The following is a 7,076-nucleotide window of genomic DNA, read 5'->3' as shown; positions in this document are numbered from 1 at the left end:
GACACCTGAGGGGCTTAGAATCCACTTGGAAAGTAAGAAGATACACTGCAAGATAAATAACAATAAAAGGTAGCACATAAACCTGAAGAGGAGTTCAGACAAGTACTGAAGTAGGTCAGAGGAGGAATGGAATATAATGAGATAGTCATGGCAGGCTTCAGGAAAAGAACTAGAGAGAAGAGTCAGTTTGGTGTAAAAGCAAGGAATTGTTTGGAGCTACTATGCAGAGGAAATGTAAGAAGTTAAGCCAAGGCCAGGTGGTGGCTGCACACACCTTCACACCTTTAATCCCAGCACTCGGGAGGCAGAGTAAGGCAGATCTCTGTGAGTTCGAGGCCAGCCTGGTCTACAAGACCTAGTTCCAGGACAGGCACCAAAGCTATACATAGAAATCCTGACTCTAAAAGCCAAAACTCCCCAAAAACAAACAAACAAATGAGAGAGAGAGAGAGAGAGAGAGAGAAGCGAAGAGAGAGAAAGAGAGAGAGAGAGAGAGAAAAGAAAAAAGAAAGAAGATGAGCTAAGATAACACAAGGTTCTGTAGGTGGAAAGGTGGTAAAGAAGACAGTTTTATCTGGGGGCAGGAATCATGTAGAGGTTGTAGACTGTGGGGTGGGATAACTAGGTGGCCTTAAAAAGCCCTGATGTCAGAGCCAAATCTGAAGAAGTTAGCCCTTAGCTTAAGTGATCTTGCCAAAACTCAGCCTTGTCTCTCCCTCTCCTCCTCTCCTCTCTCCCCCTGTGCTCTCTAGTTCTTTCTCAACCATCAGGTCTTTACTGGCTCCTTCCCATGGCTTCAAGGCACACAGACATTTGCATTCCCTCCCTTATTTTCATTGTTTTTCTCTATGGTCTTTTAATGTTATTTTTATATTCATGTTTCCAGGTAAATTTTCTTAACATGCAGATATATTTTTAACTTGAATGCTTCTTTTACTTGCTATGTCTCACCCTTTGATCTCGGCTTTCAAATCCCTTTGTGGCATAAGCAGCATTCTTTCCAAGGTTTCTAGAGGCTTTTGCCATCAAATCAATGAGTTTATTCTCAATATTCATTTACATTGACCCTTCTGATATTAAAAGCATAAAGGAGTAAAATCAAAGGCAATCTTTTAAAAAGCCCTTGAAGCCAGGCATGAGGTGATCTGTGCCTAACCTCAGCTATTCAAAGACTAAGGCAGGAGCATCATTGGCGCCCACTTGAGTTCAAGACCAGCCTGGGTAACATAGCAACCATACCAGGAGATTGGAGGGCGCATTTAGGAAAGTAAGAATAGAAAGGAGCTTCCTCTAGCCGATAACAGGTGTCTGCTATAAACATGTGAATAACTAGATGTTTTCTGGCAAGGCCACCCAAAGTTTTTTTTTTTTTTTTTATTGAAAGAAAAAAAAAGAAATTCCCGCCTCCTCCCAGGCTCCCATTTCCCTCCCCCTCCTCCCACTCTTCTCCTCCTCCCCCACTCCTCTCCCCCTCCCTCTCCAGTCCGAAGAGCAGTCAGGGTTCCCTGCCCTGTGGAAAGTCCAAGGTCCTCCCCCCTCCATCCAGGTCTAGGAAGGTGAACATCCATACTGGCTAGGCTCCCACAAAGCCAGAACATGAAGTAGGATCAAAACCCAGTGCCATTGTCCTTGGCTTCTCATCAGCCCTCATTGTCCGCCATGTTCAAAGAGTCCGGTTTTATCCCATGCTTTTTCAGTCACAATTCCCAATAACAGTAATAGACAATATACATTTTGAGATGGATCGTCTGAAATACAAAAAAAATATTAATAACTAAAAGCCTCCTGAAAGACATGGAGTTAAAAGCCTTTAATTTAAAAAGAGAAACTGAATTACTAGAAAAAAGAGTCAGGCTTCTGCATCTCCAGCCCATTCCTTATAAAAATGTCTGCAGATGACTGCTGAAAGATATTCTAAATAAACTATTTCATCCTAGTATCAGTGGGTATAATCAGTTTTATAATTATCCATTACACTTCTATGTCCTCTTTTTTAAAAGTATGTGAAACAGTAGCTATAATTGTTAGGAGCTGTGACCCCCCAGATCCTGAATTTCTTGTAAACAACTTGTTTTCCCCTGATCTGAGTGCCTACAGCTGCTCTGAGCACCTTCAGGCGTTCCTGATGGCAGGAGAGTGGTTTCTGGTGCGTTTGGCTGGGGCGTGGCTATCTCTATATAAGCTGCCCCTGAACACAATAAGGGGGCATTCTTGGGGAATTCAAGGATGACTTGGGTCTCTGTCTGTGAGTCTTTGTGTGTTTCAATCTCCAGCCCCTTGCCCAGTTCACTAACTGTAGGGTAGCGCATAGAACACAGATGGGCATGGTGCGCCGCAATAATAATTTGTGGTTTTATTTAACGGGAGTTGTTTAAGTAAGACTGCAATCAGTACTGGAATATTGGGTGATTTAACTTTTAAAATGCATAAATTTTGATTTATTTATTTCACAAAACATGCAAGTACTTAAAGGGCTTGTGATAGACAGCTTGTTGTAGACAGCTGGAGTATATATGAAATGATATGAATAAAACTGATGTGAAAAACAAAAACAAAAAAATAAACAAAAACTAGATGTTTTCTTCCAGAGAGCAAGAACGAGGCCAATTTGTCTGCTTTCCTTCTCTTTGTTCACCATTATATTGGAAGGGCTGGACAGTGAAACCAGGCAACGGGGAAAGATGGCATAGAGACTGGAAGAAATAAAAAGCATTCCCATTGCCAATGACATAGTTGTGTACATAAAACCCTTACAACACTTTGTGAAACATAGCAGATTTGATGAGTGAAGTTAGCACATTCAGATGTTACAGTATCCGCATATAAATTTTGACATACTACTTATGAATCATTGAAAAATAAAATTTGAATAAAACATTTTTCATTAACATCCAAAACTGTGACATAATTATGGATAATTTTAACAAATGTGTAAAAGACTTTTATACCAGATAGTGCAAAACGCTATCAAAGGGAATTCATGATGTAAATACATAGGCTGGAAGATGCATGGGTGTTGTTGGGACTTGACTTCTTTGCTAGTTGGTCTAGCTCCATTCAACTCATCTCAGGCTCTCCACATAGCATTCTGAAGAACTGGTACTCCAGTTCTAAAAGGTGTGTGACAAGGCACATATGCTAGAATAGTTGGAATAATCTTGAACATTAAAACAATAAGGCAGGAGCACTTAAGCTACCTGATTTCAAAGTACTCTGTGCAGTCTTGTTATCACTGAATATGAGTGAAAGTCAGATGACCCAGAAGAAAAGCCCAGGTGAGATATACTTGCTGTATAAGGCTTCACAGAAGGTTTTTTTTTTTTTTGGTTTTTCGAGACAGGGTTTCTCTGTGGTTTTGGAGCCTGTCCTGGAACTCGCTCTTGTAGACCAGGCTGGTCTTGAACTCAGAGATCTGCCTGCCTCTGCCTCCCAAGTGCTAGGATTAAAGGCGTGCGCCACCACCGCCCGGCTTCACAGAAGTTTAAAATTAGAAGCAAACATTTATTAGCTATATGAAGCATCTTTCCACATAGTGGCTTAGAATCAGAAATAACATAAATATCCATGAATAAATAAAATGTGCTTTATCTGTATGACACTCTACTCAGCAATGAAACGAAATAGGCAACTGATATTTCTTCAAACAGGAACAAACCTCAAACATCATCTGCTGTGTGAAAGAAGTGACATAAAGAGTTTAATCCATGTGATTCCATGTCTATGAAATTCTAGACTAGTCAAAATAAACAATGATAATAAACATATTGATCACCTAGGGCTAAATACTTTATCCAGAAAGGCACAAGGGGACCACTGAGGATGACAGAAACTGTTTTCATGTTGAGCACAATGATGATTATACTAGTATAAATATTAGGTATAATTCATGAAAGTATACACTTTGAATAGGTGTACTTTAACTATGTTATTATATAATAATAATAATTTTATTTCTAGAAGGAAATGGAATATTAATAATAAGTAATAATAAGCCAAGCATATAATCCAATGGGAATTTCAAAGGGAGAGAATATAAAGAACTAAAGAAAATCTAGAGACTTCAGGAGATTGAGTATGTTACAAATAAGATGTAGTATATTAAAATTCAGATTCAGGAATATTTAGGAATATCAGAATATTTTCAGGGAACATCAAAGCAATCCACATCTGGACATAAGTTTGTAAAATCCAGGATACCAGAGACAAAATGTTAAAAAAAATTTAAAAACCAAGAAGGCAAGTTACCTCCCAGGAAATAGAAATGATGCGGAGAGTAGACTTAGCAACAACTGAAAGCCCATGACAGTGGGAAAACATCATCACCTCCAGAGAGGAGAATAGCTTCAAACTGATCTTTAATGCCATTTGCAAACATTTTCAGATGCCAGATGATAGCTATAATGGCTCATCCATGCTTAAATGTTCTCCAGTGTGTGCACTTAACACTCATACAGTTTTATTGTGTGAAATACACCTTACTAACATGATTTAAAAATTTCTACATTCACATTCGTTGGATTGCTGGATTGCTTTTTGTTTTTCTAACTGAAAATATGGTTGGCTTTTTTTTTTGGATTTTGAAGACAGGGTTAAATATGTTTTTTTAAAGTCAATGTTAAATAGTTTTATTTTATATATTTCATTTTCCTCTTAGGATACAGTACTTATGACGTGCAATGTTCTATTTCCTCTGCCTATGCACATGTTTCATGTTCAAGTACTGAAGAGTGTCACGTAATTTGTAGTAGCAGCTTAACATTATGGCTGCCACAAACTTGGTAAATTTGGTCCCTTCAAATGTTTCCCTGCGGAACAATGCTACATCTCTTCTAGGACTGACTTAATCAATTTCTTTGATGGTAGGTCCTAAAGAAGTTCCACCAGAAAGAGGGACATCATCAGTGAAGCCCCCCAAGTATTCTTCCCAGCATACCAAGTATGGTATGCTGGTAGAGCTTGGTAATGATGGGGTAATAATGGGGTTGCTGACTTTTTCCAGTTCTTTCTGCCAGTGTTCAGCTCTTTCCTTTTCTGCAGTCTGATTCTTATCCAGTATGATTCCATCATACTTGTTTAAATCTTCTGTTTGTCCTCATCATTGATCTTGCCTTGAAGGTTCTCATCTTTAGCTGTTGCTCTCACACCGAATGCATAGGACTCCAGTGAATTCTTGGGTGGTACCTTATCTCTCTGCTTCTCATCTTAGGTTTTGTACTTCTCAGCTTCCTGGACCATGCACTTATTATCTTACTTGCTCAAAGGACCCTTGTCATCAGTGATGATGATCTAGTTCTCCTTTCCTGTGCTTTTATCCACAGCAGAAACATTGGGAGGGCCATTGGCATCCATATCAAAGTGACGTCATTCTGAGGAATGCCATGGGGTACTGGAGATATGCCTATGAGTTCAAACTTTTCAAGCGGTTTGTTATCCTTAGTCATGGCCTTTTTACCTTCAAACACCTGAAGGAACACACCAGTTAGTTGTCAGAGTAGGTGGTAAAGATAAGTGTGTTAGGTAGGAATTACAGTATTGTGTTGGGTGAAGACAGTCATGACTCCCCCAACAACAGCTTCAATACCAAGAAGAAAAGGAGTGACGTCCAAGAGCAGCAAATCCTTAACATTCTCAGACTTGTCTCCAGACAGAACGACCTCTTGGACAGCTGCTTCTTATGCAATAGTTTCATCAGGGTTAATGCTAGTCTTCAGTTCTTTTCCATTGAAGAAGTCTTTCAGAAATTCCTGAATCTTGGGGATCCTGAGAGAACCACCCACCAGGACAACATCATGAATCTGTGACTTGTCTAGTTTGACATCTCAAAAGGGCTATTCTACAGGGTTCAGTGTGCCACAGAACAGGTAACATTCAAGTCTTCAAATTGAGAGCAGGTAATAAAGGTATAGAAGATGATTTCCTCATAAAAGAAAATCAAACTCAGCACTGACCTGGGTGCTGGAGGAGAGGGTACATTTAGCCCATTTACACACATTACAGATGCAGGATTGCTCTCTTGTCCTCACTGATGTCCTTCTCATAATTGGATTTAAGGTCAACAATAAAATGGTAGACCACTAGATTATCAGTCTTCTCTACCCAAGTGGGTATCTCCAGCTGTAGATTTGACCTAAAGAATTCCATCCTCAATGGTGAGGATTGACACATCAAAAGTACCACCTCCCAAATAAATAGATTTGACACAGTCCTTTCACCTCCAACATTCTTTTCTAAGCTATAAGCCAAAGCAGCAGCAGGTTCATTGATAATTAAGTCCATTGAGACCCCCAATAGTTCCTGCATCTTTTGTCACATACTGCTGACAGTCATTGGTAGCATTCTTCCCAAGACAGACTTCTCCAGAAATTTCATTCATCTTTTTTGGAACCATAGTGGATACCTCTTCTGGGGAGAAACTTTTTGTCTCTCCTTTGTTTTCTACTTAGACCTTGGGCCTGCAGGCACATTCATCACCATGTTTCATATCACACTGAACAACAGCATAGTCAAACCTACACCAGACAGATGTTTGGCATCAAAAACTGTCTTGGTGGGCTCCATTGCAGCCTCATTCACAGCATCCCCAATTAATTGTTCTGAGTCAGTAAAAGCAACATATCTTGGTGAGGTTCAGTTGTCCTGTTTGGCAATTCTTTACACATTTCCATGCTGGAAGACATCCATACAGTCATAGGTGACACCCAAATCAATGCCAGCTGCTGGTCTCTTATACATAGCTGCTTACATGTAGGCCCAACTGTGCTGGCAACAAGGCCACCTGAATTCCCCAAAGTTCCCACCACACTCAATGAGCTGAAATTAGACTCTTTTCTCATATAATATATTCTGATTATGGTTTACTTTCCCTGCCTTCCTCCTAGATCCTTCCCACTTCTCCACCTACCCAAAGTTCACATTCTCTCTCTCTTTCTCTCTCTCTCCCTCCACCTCTCTCTCATTAGAATACAAACAGGCATCTAAATAACAATATTAAATAAAGTAAAAGAAAACAAAAAAGTAAGAATAGGGCAAAGCAAACAAACAGAAAAAAAAAGTAAAAGCACAAGAAATATGCAGAT

The 7,076-nt window shown here is 39.6% G+C and overlaps 1 pseudogene; it reads right to left on the bottom strand.

Moving 5' to 3' along the window:
* Window positions 1-5,286: 5,286 nt before the first annotated feature.
* LOC121437523 lies at window positions 5,287-6,732 on the bottom strand (annotated as a pseudogene).
* Between the last annotated feature and the right edge of the window lie 344 nt (window positions 6,733-7,076).

This window comes from Microtus oregoni, unplaced genomic scaffold (genome assembly GCF_018167655.1).
Source record: "Microtus oregoni isolate MIOR12 unplaced genomic scaffold, Mior012 000052F_ref0000163, whole genome shotgun sequence".
Lineage (NCBI taxonomy): Eukaryota > Metazoa > Chordata > Mammalia > Rodentia > Cricetidae > Microtus > Microtus oregoni.
Note: the sequence above shows the minus strand (reverse complement) of the source record. Positions and strands in the feature narration are given on the sequence as shown.